The 17135-nt window shown below is 40.9% G+C and overlaps 1 protein-coding gene across 1 annotated transcript in view; it reads left to right on the plus strand.

Annotated features, from left to right (window-relative positions):
• SAMD5 (sterile alpha motif domain containing 5) overlaps window positions 1-17135 on the plus strand; it is a 274149-nt gene that overhangs the window by 20252 nt on the left and 236762 nt on the right. The gene's annotated exons all lie outside the window — the stretch shown is intronic.

Raw genomic sequence — 17135 nt, forward strand, 5'->3', positions numbered from 1 at the left:
AGTATTCAGGGAGGTTGTATTTTCCATGTTGTGTTTGTCACAGAAAGCCATAGGGAGTCCTGCACTTGGTCGATTGCATCTGCGGCTCCATAGTTCTTTCAGAGTTCAAAGCTTGACATAAATGAGATGTGTCAAAGCCTATAAAGTTACTTGGTGCTGCTAATGTAATATTTCTAAATTGTAAATGGTATTGTGCAAGTCACTTCATTGAGCTGCTTTTAGTCTAGGTTGCACAGGTCAATCAATCTAACTCCTCTAAATCTGTCTTTTGTGAGCCAGCACAGTGCCAACGTGTCAAGCCCCCTAGTGAACTAAGAGCAACATGTACTAAGTATTTGAACATTTGCAAATGCGCCAATTCAACATTTTTCAACCGCTAAAATGCTACTTCCCCTTTACTAATTCCATTTTAGAAGTCAACTAATTTTTCCAGCTCCTAGAAAGAGTTTCCCAATGGATACATATTGGGTATCTGGACGTGGCATGTTGTAGGCTTACCTTAAAAATACTGAATTAACAATTATCAATTTTTTGGGACTGATATCCGATAGCAAAACATTGAAAATGTACCAACACCTCAATGACGTGGTAACGCAATTGGTGTGTTACTCTTACAACGCAACTATTACAACGTAATGCTGTTACAACGCAGCTATTACATCGCAAATACCATTACAATGCATGCCATTACAACGCATGACATTACATAGCAGATGCTATTACAACGCATACCATTACATCGTAAGTATTGGTAAGTATTTAATTTTTTATTTTATTTAATATTTTATAATTGATTTAATTATTATTAATTTTAAAAAAAATATTTATTTCGTTTTTAAATATTATAAATTAAATATATTAATTTAAGTAATTTTTTAAATAAGTATGAGTATAGGAGTATATGTTTTGGGGTACTGATGTATATGTTTTGGGGTGTTTGGGTGTTTTTAGGTTTTAGGGTAGGGTTTGGGTTTTGGGGTACAGGGGTGTTTTTAGGTTTTAGGGTAGGGTTTGGGTTTTGGGGTACAGGGGTGTTTTTAGGTTTTAGGGCAGGGTTTGGGTTTTGGGGTACAGGGGTGCTTTTAAGTTTTAGGGCAGGGTTTGGGTTTTGGGGTACAGGGGTGTTTTTAGGTTTTAGGGCAGGGTTTGGGTTTTGGGGTACAGGGGTGTTTTTAGGTTTTAGGGCAGGGTTTGGGTTTTGGGGTGCAGGGGTGTTTTTAGGTTTTAGGGTAGGGTTTGGGTTTTGGGGTACAGGGGTGTTTTTAGGTTTTAGGGTAGGGTTTGGGTTTTGGGGTACAGGGGTGTTTTTAGGTTTTAGGGCAGGGTTTGGGTTTTGGGGTACAGGGGTGCTTTTAGGTTTTAGGGCAGGGTTTGGGTTTTGGGGTACAGGGGTGCTTTTAGGTTTTAGGGCAGGGTTTGGGTTTTGGGGTACAGGGGTGCTTTTAGGTTTTAGGGCAGGGTTTGGGTTTTGGGGTACAGGGGTGTTTTTAGGTTTTAGGGCAGGGTTTGGGTTTTGGGGTACAGGGGTGCTTTTAGGTTTTAGGGCAGGGTTTGGGTTTTGGGGTACAGGGGTGTTTTTAGGTTTTAGGGCAGGGTTTGGGTTTTGGGGTACAGGGGTGTTTTTAGGTTTTAGGGCATTGTTTGGGTTTTGGGGTACAGGGGTGTTTTTAGGTTTTAGGGTAGGCTTTGTGTTTTGGGGTGCAGGGGTGTTTTTAGGTTTTAGGGTAGGGTTTGGGTTTTGGGGTACAGGGGTGTTTTTAGGTTTTAGGGTAGGGTTTGGGTTTTGGGGTACAGGGGTGTTTTTAGGTTTTAGGGCAGGGTTTGGGTTTTGGGGTACAGGGGTGCTTTTAGGTTTTAGGGCAGGGTTTGGGTTTTGGGGTACAGGGGTGTTTTTAGGTTTTAGGGCAGGGTTTGGGTTTTGGGGTATAGGGGTGCTTTTAGGTTTTAGGGCAGGGTTTGGGTTTTGGGGTACAGGGGTGTTTTTAGGTTTTAGGGCAGGGTTTGGGTTTTGGGGTACAGGGGTGTTTTTAGGTTTTAGGGTAGGGTTTGGGTTTTGGGGTGCAGGGGTGTTTTTAGGTTTTAGGGCAGGGTTTGGGTTTTGGGGTACAGGGGTGTTTTTAGGTTTTAGGGCAGGGTTTGGGTTTAGGGATAATTACATTATATTTACCATTTTAAAATTAATTAAAATATATTTAATAAATTAAATTAATTATTTTACATTAATTACATTTTTTAATTAAATTAATTAAATTAAATAAATTAATATTATTAATTTAATTTCATTTCATTTTAAAAAATATGTACATTAAACTAATTACTTTTTTTAATTAAATTAAATTAAATTAATTACAATTTTTAATAAAATTACATTTATTAAATTGATATTATTTTATTAAATTAAATTAATGACAATTTTTAAATGTCTTTTAATTAAATTATTTAAAAAAAATTAATTACAATAAACTAAATAACATTTTTAAAAAAAGGTATACTTACCTATACTTACGATGTAATGCCATGCGTTGTAATAGCATCTGCGATGTAATGCCATGCATTGTAATGACATCCGTTGTAATGGATCCCGCGTTGTAAAATCTGCGTTGTAACGGAATGCGTTGTAATACAACGCGTTGTACTGACACCAATCCAACGCAATTGCATATAGGAAGAGGTCTGTTGGAAACTCGGTTACTGGTTGAGGGAGAGTAAAACCCTACTCAAGCAACAACCACAATCTTTGTCAGGGTGAGACACAAGCAAACACCATCTTAACACACAATCATCCATATGGTAGCTTGGCACAAAGCAGTCAGGCTTGACTTAGAGGCAATATGTAAAGTGTTTATGCCACACTTTAAACAGTAATAAAGTGAAAACACAACACAAGAAAAATTTCATACCAATTAAAAAAAATATCGAAAAATTTGCTAAATCATTGGAGACCAAAACAACACAAATTCAAGTAGCAGAGCCAGAGATAAGCACTTTCAAATTTTTGAGTAGAAATTGTGCATAGAAACACTAAGCACCAACTGTGGTTATCTGATTGCGCATGACCGGGACAAAGTCATATGTTCAGGCTTACCACATTAGAGCTTGCGCTGGAAACAGGGGTCAAGTTAGGCCCACTAAACAAACTACCTAAATCCTGGTTTGTAGAGCGTTGTGAAGTCCCTGTTGTGGACGCATTGAGAAGCAGCCGTTTGGAGGAAGCTGTGGGGCTGTGATGTGGAGTCCTGCATCAACACCAACGATGCCGCAGATGAGGGGCTTGTGATGCAAAGTCCTACGTTGAAGATACGTAGCACATCAGCAGTTCCAAAGAAGTTGTGGGCCTGCAATGCAAAGTCCTGTGTCATCTTCGGACATGCCGTCGATGAGGAGCTTATGATGCGAAGGCCTGTGTCGAGGATGATTCACGCAGTGGCGGTTCAAAGGAAACTGTGAGCTGCGATGGGAGGTCTGGCAACAGGGATGTGTTACACTGCAGCAGTTCCGGAGTGGAGCTGCGAGAAGATGCGTCACTCTACATCAGTTCTGCCCACAGGACCACAGCTGGGCTGGTGAACACCCCTTTATGTCCATGTCCAGGACTGTGGTGGCACCCTTGTGGGAATAGGACTCACAGCAGACAGTGTCCAAGCACTGTGTTCAAAGTGGTTGGATATTTTCTATCCCGGAAGTTCTGATCAGGAGGCCGGCCAACTAGTCCTTGAAGTCACTCTGGGGTCCTGGGTTCAAGATGCAGCTCCAGTCCTTTCACTCAAGCAGCAAGGCACATGACAACCGAGTAGAAGTCCTTCTTAAAGTTTCCACCCTCAGAGGTGCTTGGAATTTCCTGCCTCCCTGTGCGTGCCTCTGCTTGTCTGGGAACACAAAAGACTTGTGTCAAACCTTTGTGAGTGTGCTCAGGCAGAGAGAGCCCTTGTGATGTGCAAGTGTAGTAGGTGACAGCTTCTCCCCTTCATCAGGTCATAGATGACCCATCTTGCTAACACCTATTCTCCGTCTAACTATCTTGGAGTAGTACACAAAGACCAGCTGCCAGCTACACCTTGTCATGTGACCCAGGATGCAGGCTGAAGTCACCAAATGGTTAGGACAAGAAAATGTCAACTTTATAATAGTTGCTTTTACATAATTTTGACTTTAAATCTGACTTTACCATTAAAGAGGGTTTTAAATCACAATTGTTTAGACACCACACTCAACATTCCTACTTACTCCCAAGTGAACGTTAGCTCTTGGCGACCCAATGTTATTCTATGTAAGAGGTAGGCCTTGCAGTAATGAAAGACAAATTTAGGAGTGATTCACTACCAGGACATATACAAGTCAAAAGTAACTGTCCACATTTTTATATGTTATACATTTATATACATTTCTATACACTGCACCTAACCTATGCACTGTTTAGGGACTACCCTAGGGGTGACATATGTATTAAAATGGAAGATTTAGGCCTCACAAAAGTTTATTTTGTCAGTTTGAAAAGGCAGTCTAAAACTGCACACACAGGTTGCAATGGCAACCTGGGATATTTAAAAGGCTACTTAATAGTGTAGCACAAACCGTGCTGTAGGTGCACTAGTAGCATTTAATTCACCGGCCCTGGGTACATGTAATACCACTTACCAGGGGTTTTCTTTTTTTTTTATTGACAACTCATGAGGGAACAAGAAAAAATATGGCAGAATAAACATACAAACAATTCATAATGCAGATTTAAATTTGAATGGAACTAAACAAAAGATAACATTCCACAAAGGCAGGATGTTACAGAGTATTCAAATAAAGCTAACCCATATTCTTTCAAATTTAATTAATGATCGTAAGCCTCTAAGTTTGGCAAGAGCTAACTCCATAATATATATTTCGTTTACTAATGACCACCATTCCATAATGTGCGGGGTTTAGGGGAGATCCATGCTCTAGCTTCAGTTAGTTTTGCACAAGATAGTAGTATCGTAACCAAGCTTGCTGTGGTAGAGTAACAGAATGTATATCTAACAATACTGTTAAAGCCGTAAGAGAAAGTGAATTTATCCGTTTGATTTTCACTACCTTGTCTAATGCAGACCAGAACTCGCTCAAAACCGGACAGTAAAACAGCATGTGTTTCTACTAAGTCACATTTGGGACATTTAGTGTGATCACTAAAAGATATATTAGAGGCCCATTTTGAAATAGCATACATGTAGTTTTACATTGTTGTAATCTTAAACTAGAAGATTGTACAAGTCTGTTAATATTAGAAAAAGAAGCAGGTTATGTGCAAGCTCCTCTTAGTGCTCCATTTCTCCGCTAATTTTAGACAATCATTCATTTTATAATTACTAAGGCACCCATAGCCTTCGCTAATTAAAGCTTTCTTCTTAGATGAATATAGAAAGTTCCAGATTTCAGAATCAGAGATTTTTCATAGTTTAGTCTTACGTATTAAGAAATCATGTATTTGAATATATTTAAATCTCATTGACTTTGTCAAATTATATAAGATTGTAAGTGTCTCAAAATCTAAAAGTCCTTGGCTGCCATATAAATCCCCCAGTATGTTAATACCTTGAACAGACCATGAATGAGCCATACCGTCATTAAAGATTCCAGGAAGGCCCGGATTTCCCCAAAGCTGTAATTTAGGATGAAAGAAAGAGGTTTTACAAAATGCCATAATATTAAACCATATCTTGGCAGTATCTCTAGCGGTCTTAAATTTCACCCTCTTGAAGTAATTAGGGTCGTTGAGCCTTAGCAAAAACATTTTAGAATCAGAATTTAACATGATTAAATGAAAGTAAAATGGATTATCCATATTAAGCAGTGTTCGTAGACACCCTAAGAAAGTAGCCCAAAAGTATCATTTAAAATCAGGAAAATTAAGCCCGCCATTATCTAAAGAATTTTTAGGTAGCAGCATAGACCTACGTGCTTTCCTGTATCCCCAAATAAAGCTGCTAAATATCCCATCCAGCTTCTTGAAAAAAGAATTACTAAGTGCTAAAGGGATAGATCAAAATAAATAAAGAAATTTGGGGAGCACTTTCATTTTGATCAAATTAATTCTATCAATTATATACAATGGAATTTTATGCCATTTTTTTAAAGATAGAATAGTTGTTTTTATTAAAGCATCATAATTAATACAATTAATAGAGATTATATCACATATTTTATATTTTATCATGTATTTTGGAAGTAATTTTAACACATAAATAAATAGCAACTTTACAAATCCCAGAAACCACTGCCATTGGTTCGTAGTTAGCGACAATTTGTGTTTTGTTTATATTTAATTTATAACTGGATACCAATCCAAATCTACAGGCTTCAATCGTTATCCCTTGTAGTGCCTCAACGACATCGGAAGAATAGATAGCAATGTCGTCGGCGTAAGCAGTAATTTTTAGAGATTGAGATCCGAAGCTAAAGGGAATAATTTGGGATTGTATCTGTAAAGCATATAAAAAAGGCTCCATTGAAAGAGCAAATAATATGGGCGATAAAGGGCACCCTTGACGGGTGCCCCGAGAAATGGTAAACGTAGAAGAAGTCAACCCTGCATAATTGATACTGGCTATAGGATTGTCATATAGAGCCCGTATCCATCTGACAAATTGACCACTAAACCCCAAATTTGTCATAACAGACCAGAGATAATCCCACCCCACTAGGTCGAAAGCCTTCTCAGCATCTAATAAAATCATGCCGAGTGGGGTGGATGTCATCTCTGCTATATCAAATGCTGTTATGGCCATATTAATGTGAGCTGTGGTGTCTCTACCCGTCAAAAACCCATGTTGCTGCAGATTGACTATTTTGGGCATAAGTGGAGCCAAACGGGTAGCTAAAATTTTGGCAAACACGTTTGCATCGGTATTAATGAGGAAAATGGGTCTGTATGAACCACAATCTTTAGTAGGTTTACCCTTTTTAAGAAAAAAAATATGTTGGCCATATTCAAAGAATTAGGGGCTTTCCCACTCATCCCAATAAATTCGATAACTTGAAGTAGTAAAGGTGACAGTTCCTTAATACAAATTTTATATACCTCTACTGGAATGGTATCCTCCCCTGCTGCTTTACCGGAAGGTAAAGATGAGATAGCATGTCTAACCTCCAATAAGGTAATATTCTCTGATAATTGATCTATTTCTGAAGTATTTCTAGTATTTTTAATATTCTCATCTAAATAATCTTGTATTATGGCAGAGCAAGGATAAGTCTCCGGGGTATATAAAGTGCCATAGAAATCCACAAATTGTTCTAATATTTCAACTGGTTGATCATATTAAGTATTATCGGAGCCTCGAATATTCTTAATCAGGGTATTACCTCTATTGTCAGCAACTTTATAAGCCAGGATTTTTCCAATCTTATCTCCACTCTCATATTGGGCAATTTTTAATTTATGTAATTTAGCACAGCTTTTTTGAAAAAGTATTGTTTTTAAAGTTGCTTTTAGCTGTCCCAATTTCAAACCTAATTCAACTGTATCAGAAGAGTTTAAACGCAGTGCATCAGCCAGCAATACTTCTTGTAATATAATATTAGAAATCAGGAATTTACTCATTTTGCGTTGTTCTGAATTTTGTCTATATACAAATTCCTGGGTAAACCCCCTGATACTGGCCTTACAAGCATCCCATACCATTATACAAGAAGTAGAGTTAAGATTATATCTGATAAATTCTATAAGATGAGTTTTGAGCTGTGTTATAAACGTGAGATTTGACAATAGATATCTGGGAAAGGAGAATAACCTCGCACCGGGGCAAATTTGCTGGGTAGAAAATGTAAGCAAAATGGGATTATGATCTGAGGAGACTCGGGGGCATACCTCAATAGAGCTTGTTTTCAATAAATTGTCAGTAGCCATAGCCATATCAATGCGGGAGCACAATTTGTGAGGCGTAGAATAATATGTGTAACCAGCAATGTTAGGATAGATACTGCGCCAAATGTCCCTGATATTATGGATACGGCAAATTTCTAATATTGACACCCTTGATTTACGCATGCGTTGAAAAGCCCCTTGTCTTGTAATATCCTTTTGATAATCCATAATACAATTAAAATCCCCCAGTATATTAAGGTCCCCCTCCCAATTCAGAAGCTCTACATTTAAACGATCAAAAACAGTAGATTCGTCCAAATTCGGTCCATGTACCACACAAAACACATATTTGTATTTTTCAATACTTAATTGCGCAATAGCCCATCTTCCATCTTTATCATGAGCAGTTTTGAGAACTTCTGTTCTAAATCGTCTGTCTTTAAGAATCGTAACCCCTCTGATTGAAGCACCCAAAGCAGAACAAATTATAACATTAGAGCCAAGTTGACCCAATAGCTTCTTATCTTTATGGGCAATGTGAGTTTCCTCAACCTCCAAGGGGGACACCCTTCCAACCTCTGCTGTCGCTGGATGAGCAGCCACAAGGGTTGATAGCCGAGGAGCAACCCCTCCACCCTACTGACGGAGAACATTCGTCTTAGCAGATAAAAGAAGAAGAGAAAACATTTTTGATTCCTTCCCCCTTAGTTACACATATGAGTTTATCAGAGCTTATTTCCCCTTTCTAAAAATAGTAAATTAAGCAAATTTTACAAGTGCTGACTCAGCTTCTTCTTCATCGGTGAAAAAATATGTGTGGCCACCTTTAATAACCTTGAGGCGGGCAGGCTCTTGCAGGAACACTTGCCCCCCCCCCCCCCCTTAGATTTAAATAGGTCAATAAATTTGCGCAATTTCCACCGTCTGTCCATAGAGGTTTTACTGAGCTCAGAGCAAATAAAAAGGGAGAGATTCTCAAAAACAACAGGGGAGTTAGGACGTGCTTTCAATGATACTGCTTGCCTCAGTAAAAAATTACCAAAGCAAATAAGAAAGGGACGTGGAAATTTACTCTCCTTGTTCCTCTGAACTAGTGGTAAACGATGGACTCTTTGAAGTTCGGAATCCCAATCCCAATCGGAAGGATCTGGGAAAGCCCTTTGAAACAGCTTAACCAGATAAGACCTGGGATCTGACCCTTCAGAGCCTTCTGGGACCCCAAAAAGTTGCAGATTTAACCTTTTTTGTCGGTTTTCTAAATCCTCAACCTCCAGTTGTAAAGAAATATTCTGAACATCATGTTGGCTCATAGCAAATTCGGTGCGGGTTGACCATTCTTCTATATTTACCACTATCTGTTGTAATTCCTCTATATCTTGTGACCCCCCCCCCCCTAGTTCAAGTGTCATTTCTTGCAAAGAGTTCTGCAGTTTGCTGTTGTCCTCTCGCAGCTGCAGAAAATGTTCTTGAGCTTCTAAACAATGACTTGTTAGAGTTTGCAAGATAATGTCAACCGGGGAGATATTAGCTTCTTGTACATGCATCCTGGCTATAGTTGCGTCAGGTATGTCAGATATCATAGGGACCAACACAGGCACTTGCGCAGATGCATTTGAGACAGGGGAAGTAAGGGTTTTTGATATAGGAGTATTATTAATGTTACTCACTGTAGCTTCACCTACTTCCTTTACATTGTCTGAAGATACCAACACATTAGGCAAGGTAATGGGGATCGGATCGGAGCCGGCATGTAGAGGTGGCGCGAGGAGTGATGATGACAAAGTAGTATTAGCGGAAGGCAACGAGGGGGCATCGAGGGTAAAGTTAATAGAGGGATCCTCCATGCCAGGACAGTTATTCATACAATCAGAGTCAGTAGGGCTTGTACCTGACAAACGTAAAGTCATATTTTTCACAAGTCCCTTTGCCTGAATCCACTTCTGAGAGGGCTCTTTTCAATACATATCTTTCTAGAGGTAGAGGTAGAGGGATTGATTATTGCCGGTGTAGTAACAGTAGCAGGAACAGGAGCTTTCCCTCTTTTATTTTTATCTTTGGACTTGGGCTTAGATTTGACCTTATTCCTTCTGCCCGTCAAGAATTTAGCTGTGTCCGAAACGAAGTTAGAAAACTCTTCATCAGCATCAACATCCTCTTCATATTCTCCATTGGAGCCCTCTTCCCCGATCTCCTCAACGCCTTCCTCAGTCATTGTAGAAACAATACGTACGTCACCATCAACCCTCATTGATAAATCAATAAATTCTGAATCACCAGGGTTTAAAGACTCCAAGGGAATAGACTCTGAAACCGGCCCCAGCCCACCCTCAACAGCTGCATTATCATTGTTAGTATTCGAGCTCTCATGCTCTTTCGTAGTATCGCCATGTTCAGATACTAAAGACACTGGTTGCTCTGTAGAGATAACCGCTTTACTGTTCCCTAAGACGGCAGTTGCAGCTGTAACACCAGTACTGTTTTCCTTTAAGATGCCCGTGTTAGTTATGCCACCCGAAATTAATAGGGTCGGGGGGCGAAGCATCGATTTACCCGTAGGCAGTGGGTCGGCTCCTCCAGATGAAGCAGCAGCCGGCATACCTGCCGCATCAATGGGATCACTCGCAGTCAAAGTCGCACCAGAAAGAGCCGCTGGGACCATCGAAGTCACTGACACCGCTAAAACCGCAGCAGGCACGGAGGGAGACACTGCCACCGTCCCCAGCACGTTCTTGGCTACACGGGTACTCCTCAGCACAATTTTCGGTGCCATCCCTCGGAGATTTGACTGGGAGCCTGTGAAGGAGGTCGAATTGGCCAAAAATCGACGTCGCAGCCCTGACCAGCCGAGCGCCGACCTGCTGACCCGCCTTGGAATCGTGCGGTGAGCGGTCCAGAAAGTTTTTAGGAGCAGCCACAGCATCCGCCGGAATTTAGCGTTCACCACTGTTATAACAAGAAATAATTGCAGTCCCACTGGTAAACTTCTTTTCCCTGTTAGTTTCCGTTAATTTTCATTTCTCCAAAGTGTATTTAGTACGCTGCATGTCCGTCAGTAAGGAAAGTGGAGCCTCCAGCTTAGCTACCACCCACCAGCGTCCTCACTCCGCCATCTTGGACCGTTCCCCTTACCAGGGGTTTTCAAGTAAATAAAATATGTCATTTGGATGAAAGACAATTTCACCATGTTTAAAGGAGAGGGCACAAGCATTGATCAGCAGTGGTAAAGTGTGCGGAGTCCTACAACCAGTCAAAATGAAGTCAGCAGAAACATGAGCATAGAAGGCAAAAAGTTGAGGGAAAGTCGTGCCAAGGATGTCAAGTCCAACAGGGCCCTTTTGGGACCCCTTCCCTTTTGAGAATGTAAAATAAGTTTGTTGAAGAGTAGGCAGTTGGGAAGGGGTGGGGAAGGGGACTGCTTACTCTTAAACAAACTTTAAAATTAAGAAAACTGAAAAAAACTGCCATATTTCCTTTAGGAAAAATGGAGAGCAATTAAAAAATGTTTTGCTTTATTTAAAAGAAATCACAGACACTGTGGTCTGCAGACTCCGCCAGGCCAACACCCCTGACATGACTTCCAATTGTACTGAGCTGCAATTTGTGAACTATCTTCGGATTCCTACCTACCATAATTTGCAATTTTAAGAACCTGCATTTTAGTGTATATGGTGGTTCATAAAAATCTTTACTGGTCGCACAAAAAAAAGCTGGCCACAATTTGTGACTAGAATTCAGTGACCTGATATTCGTGCATCTGGCCCCTGATTTTTGTCATTGGGATGTAAGGCAGACCAGATGGGCCACACTGCATTATGTGTAACATCATCTGAATTCTCTGTGTGCTCCTGAACATGGTTTATTGCTTGCTGGAGAGGATGTGCTTGGGTGCTTTAGACTGGGGTGTCCACCTTAGGTCCAGGAGTGCTTGAATCTATGAAAGAGTTTCAGTATCACCCCTATCTGAATTAGATTGATGTTAAGCTGATGTTATATAGTTATCCCAAAAAGTCTGACATGGATCTTGCCCTAAGGGACAAGTGCTGGGCACTACTAGATCAAGCTGTACTGTGTCCACCCACCATGGTTTCGGATTCTAACTGTGCTTTAAATGGGCCGGTAGTGTACCGGTGCTGAGTACCAGCACTTTTTTATTTTGAGAGGGAGAATACCTGCGCTTCTCAAGAACAACGTGATACTTTTAATTGGAGAGTACCAGCACTTCTCAGAAACAAGCAGGTACTCTAGCACAGAGTACCTGTACTTCTATTTTTTCATTTCAAGCACTGGATTCCATCCTCCACAAAGCACATTAGCAGTGCTTAATTTGTGCTGGTGGTTGTAGGTGGTGAGCACCAGCACTCATTTTTGGGGACTGGAACCTATTTTACCTCATCAGACTTTGACCCACAGCAACTAACAAAAGGCAGGAACAGGAGGGGGAGTAAAAGAAAGATAAGAAAACACAGACAAAGTGTGAAAAAGAAAAAATAACCTGCTAGAATGAGATAAAGAGGCAGGAAGTGTTGGTGAGGGAAGGAAGAGGCATGAGATGGACTCGCAACTAGGCAGCCTTTGTATTTAATGATCCCGGGATATGGTCGCGCAGGCTCGTAAGTAAAACTTTGGACCCCTGCAACTACTATTTTTAAAACTAGGCACTGCATTCTGACGAGAATTCTTTTTCAGGTCGAAAAAGAAGAACCAATTCTAGCTGCACTATAAAAAGAAAGATGTAATCTGTCGAGGGCCCTAAATGACCCCTAGCAATGCTTAAAATGTCTCATTAAATGTAAGTACAGCAGTACACCAATAGGGATCCTGCCCCTGAGTTCCGAAGCCAGTGCCTTAATTGAGTCTTTGCTAATGACAGTAAGTAGCTTAATTTTGTTTGTGTTTCAGCGTCTCCAGGTAACAAGCATGAATAAAGATCCACAGGAATGGGTTTGCCATTTATTTCAATTAGAATCTCTAATGAAATCCCACTAACCTATTGCCTGGTGCTTAGTCTCTGTGCAAGATTTATAGGGTGTGTAATGCCAATGGACAGGTAAATACAGCAATTTGACCCTCGGCTACCTCTATATGCAGCAAGGTTGCATTTCTTTTTATATAGTGTTTCAGAAGTTATTTGAAGGGTACCTTGAAGATTTAAAAATATGTTTTCTTGTTTCCTACGAAGAAAACGTGCAGCTTAAGCATGGTGAAGCGTTTTATGAATTTAGCTTTTTTATGTGCAAACATAGAATTAAAGAAATGGCAGCCATTGTGATTTTGATGTTATTTATGGTTCTTACTGGGAGCCATTAGTGTGAATTCTGTATTCAACAAACTGTGGGGCTTATGTACAAGGAAATGGGGCAGCGGCAAATCTTGCAGCGTGATGCTACGCCATTTTCATAGCGCAGGGATGTGCTGTATTAACAAACATTTGGAGCACCCAGGTGTTTTTCCTTTCTCTGGTGCTAAAAATAGCTGCCTAGTGCCAACACAGACACCCTTGTGCCATAGTGCAAGGGGGCCTGCATTGCAGGGATGATTGTTTATGTGCAGGAAAGTGTCCCTTCCTGCACCTAAACAATCAATAGTGATGATTTGCTACTTCGCATAGAAGCAGCAAATCACCATTATTTAGTGATGTTTTATGTGCAGCGAGGGACACCTTCTTGCATATAAACAATCGTTAATGTTGATTTGCTCTTTTTATGTGTGCTGAAGAATGCAGCACACATTGAAAAAGTAAAAACAAGGAGAAAGAAAAGTATTTCTCCTCATTGCGCCAATCTAATGCTTTTTTGCATGACTGTAATTTTTGCAGATTTACAATCCATGTGGCACGCCAACAGCAACACCCATTGCACAACCCTTTTACACAGATCTGCGTGAAAGGCTATCCTATTTACAAAGCCACAAAAAGTGGCTTAACTCCACCTTGTAAATATGGAGCCAGGCAATGCGCCACCAGAACATCAGTAAAAGTGACTTTCCGGTGCCACAGTCCCCTTATACATATGCCCCTGGGATTCCCACTGTTGCTACATCTTATTGGAATTCCAGAGCTCTCTAAGAGCCTATAAGTGCAGCTCTGGTACTTTGCTCCAATGGAGAGCAGAAAGCACAGCTTTGGGTGAGGAGGGATGCCACAGAGGGTGGTGGGGTGGATGGCAGGAGACCAGGTCATCATTTTTAAAAACATTTTGGATGAGGGAGAGGCATGTTATATAGGCTCCCCCTTTACTCATCTGCCGCTACATAGAATGTGAAAGCAAGGGTGATGATTTAGGGAGCACACATAAAACGCAATTAACACCTTAGCTGCGTGTAAACATTTCTCCCCAGTGCTGCGCTGTCCATTAGAACTAGTGCTGAATGGACGTTCAATGGTCGTGCGCAGCACTGGGGAGGTAGCGCTGCTGACGACCATTGGCCGTCAGCAGCACTTAAGGGGTTAAAGATGGGGAAAAAGTTAACAGCAGGGATGTTTTTCACCTCTGGGTTACCAGTGACACCACAGACCACTCATACTTCGATCTCATTGTCTTTGATGTCACACACATTCCCTTATTTTAAAGCCACTCAATCTATGTTTTATTTATTAATTCCCATTTGCTCCAATTGCTAACAGTAGAAAGTGGAAGGGTGCAATATGGGTGGGTGATATAATGGTAATAGGTCATCCAATCTGCTGGTGTTTCACCATACATTCGTTGCAGGTTTTCTGGAGTTTACATTTACCATTATTTGCTAGAGTATTTGGTCAAAATCTGTCATAAGTTTGCAGAAAGAGACACAAACATATGCACCTGCAGAAATGATCGCAGAACCGTCAGTTCATAGCCTGTGGTCATGCCACATGCCCTGAGGGTATTTGTCATAGAGCATTGTGTCCAGCCACACCCTTAGCTTACTACCTAAAAGGCACAGGGCAAGACTTTGGAGAGGTCCTGGGCTCTGTACCCGTGGCATCATTAACCTAAAAAATGACCCTGAAGCCATGACCACAGGGAGGGCTGTGGCCAAACCTAATGCCCCCAACCAATTTCTAAAGTAAGGGCAGTGCACAGTATGTGACTACTATGTGGGCAATGAGCACAGAGCAAGGCCTGTGGCTTTGCCCAATAGACATGACCCCAAAATTAGGCTCCAATTCTTCAACTGTATTCTTCTTAATGTTTATTTTCCTATTAAAAAACGCAGGGCCTTATTTACAAGCCCATGAGGCCACCCGTGTGTCATATTTTTTGACGCACCAGCAGCGAAATGGGCTTGCCCATATTTACAAGTCCATGTAAAGTCACCCTGGGTGACTTTTCATGGCCTTGTAAATATGGGCCCATTTCACGCATCACTCTGCGTGAAAGGGGCGTTGCAAGGGTATTGCTGTGGGTGTTCCCACGCAACATCCATGGCACTTGACACATTCTCAGATTTACAATGTTTTTTTAAGCTGGGAATGCATCAGAATCCTACGCCTGCGCAGGGGAAGCATAGGAGTAGTGTAGCGTAGTAGTAGCGTAGGAGTAGTGCAACGAGGAGAAATACTATTATTTATCTTCAAATTTTCTCTTTCTATGTGTACTGCATAGAAAGAAGAAAATGCCATTATTGATTGATTTTGTGCGGGAAGGTTTCCCTTCCTACACAAAAACAATCATTCGTGCAATGTAGGCACCCTTACAACCTGACGCAAGGGTCTTCGTTAGCACACGGCTGCTGTTTGTGTGATATAGTAAATGTGGCCTGCAGTATTAAAACCAAGTCACTACTTGAAGTAGTTTTTGTATTCATTCTTGCCCAGATTGATACTACCAGCATTATTAATTGAGACAGTTCACATTGAGGCCATTTCCTGTAGGTGCTTGGAAGATGGCATGACCTACTGCCAATTTGTGCATCCAGTGCCATGCTGCTAATACAAAGGGCATTTGCTTCAGTCTTACCAAGCACATGCTTCACTTATTAGCCCAGGTACCATCACAACCACATGTTATGTGTACTTAATTTACAACACCATTGCACAATATCCATGCATACAGTCCCTCCAGGACTGAAACAAAGGCCATGCCTTGTGGTTACTTGGTCCCGAGCATGGCCAAAGTCCATGTTCTATACCTAGTAATCCTACCATTCATTTTCTATTTCAATTGGATTGCTTAATATGGACACCATAATGAATATAAAATTTATAAAGCGCTCTGTCACTCCCAAATGGACATCATGGTGCCAGGGTTGCAACTGACTGAATTCAGGAGAGAAAAGAAGAAATAAAAAAACAATTATAAAATGAGGGAATAGCAGAGTGTTTCTTCTTAAGCTTTTTGAAAAGGGCTTCTGATTCTGTGAAACGCAGACAGCTTAGTAAATTCCACGCCTTGGATCCTAACACTGAAAACGATTGACTGCCCCTAGTTTTTAGCATGAAAATAAGGAGGCTTTTAAAGATTGGCATGGGAAGATCTGTGAGTTCTTGTAGTGTTATTGTGCAGAAAACTAGCGGTAAGGTATGTGGGTCCAGCAGCTTTGAGTTATCAGAACACCAGTAGGAGTATCTTAAATGGATCCTTTTATGTGCTGGTGGCCAGTGTAGAGTTTTCAAGGTGGTGGAGGCAGAGCTCCTTTGAGGAGTTTTAGCACAAGTCTGGTGGCTGCACGCTGCATCTTCTGCAATTCATGCACAGCGTATTTCGAGGCTCTGGCCTATAGAATTTTACACTAGTCATGTGTCGGTAAACCCTTTGGGGTAGCTGCGCGCACTACAAGTTCTATAATAATAATAATAGTCAAGCCGGGAGGTGATGAGAGCAAATGCAACCGATTTCTTGCAACTGACCTACACCAACCCTACTCAGTAGTGGTTTACACATTTTGTTCCATTCCATGAACCCCACAAACAAAATAATTTCCTTTTAAGGGCATGTTCCACTACACTGCGTTTACGCTGTTTCGCTATAGTGGTGTGTGTGTGTGTGTGTGTGTGTGTGTGTACACATTACTCCAATGGATTCACAATTCTAGTTCTCCTAACTATGTCCATGCACTGGCGCCATCATCCACAAATCTCACAATGGATTCTAGAAAACAATTGTGCCTTTTCTGGAACAAAGAAAGATGGTTAGATTACATCTTCAGAGGAAAACTGGTGGAGAGACAAGGGGAATTATTTACTAAGAGTTGTCTGGTTTGTTCTGATATTTGCACAGACGAGTACGCTGGAGGACTGTTTTTTTTTTTTTTTAATTTTTTTTTATCCTCATTTGCCGTCTTGCCGCCCCTTCTTCTCTCTAATCCACCTCTGGGCTGTTAT

This window comes from Lissotriton vulgaris, chromosome 6 (assembly GCF_964263255.1).
Source record: "Lissotriton vulgaris chromosome 6, aLisVul1.2, whole genome shotgun sequence".
Lineage (NCBI taxonomy): Eukaryota > Metazoa > Chordata > Amphibia > Caudata > Salamandridae > Lissotriton > Lissotriton vulgaris.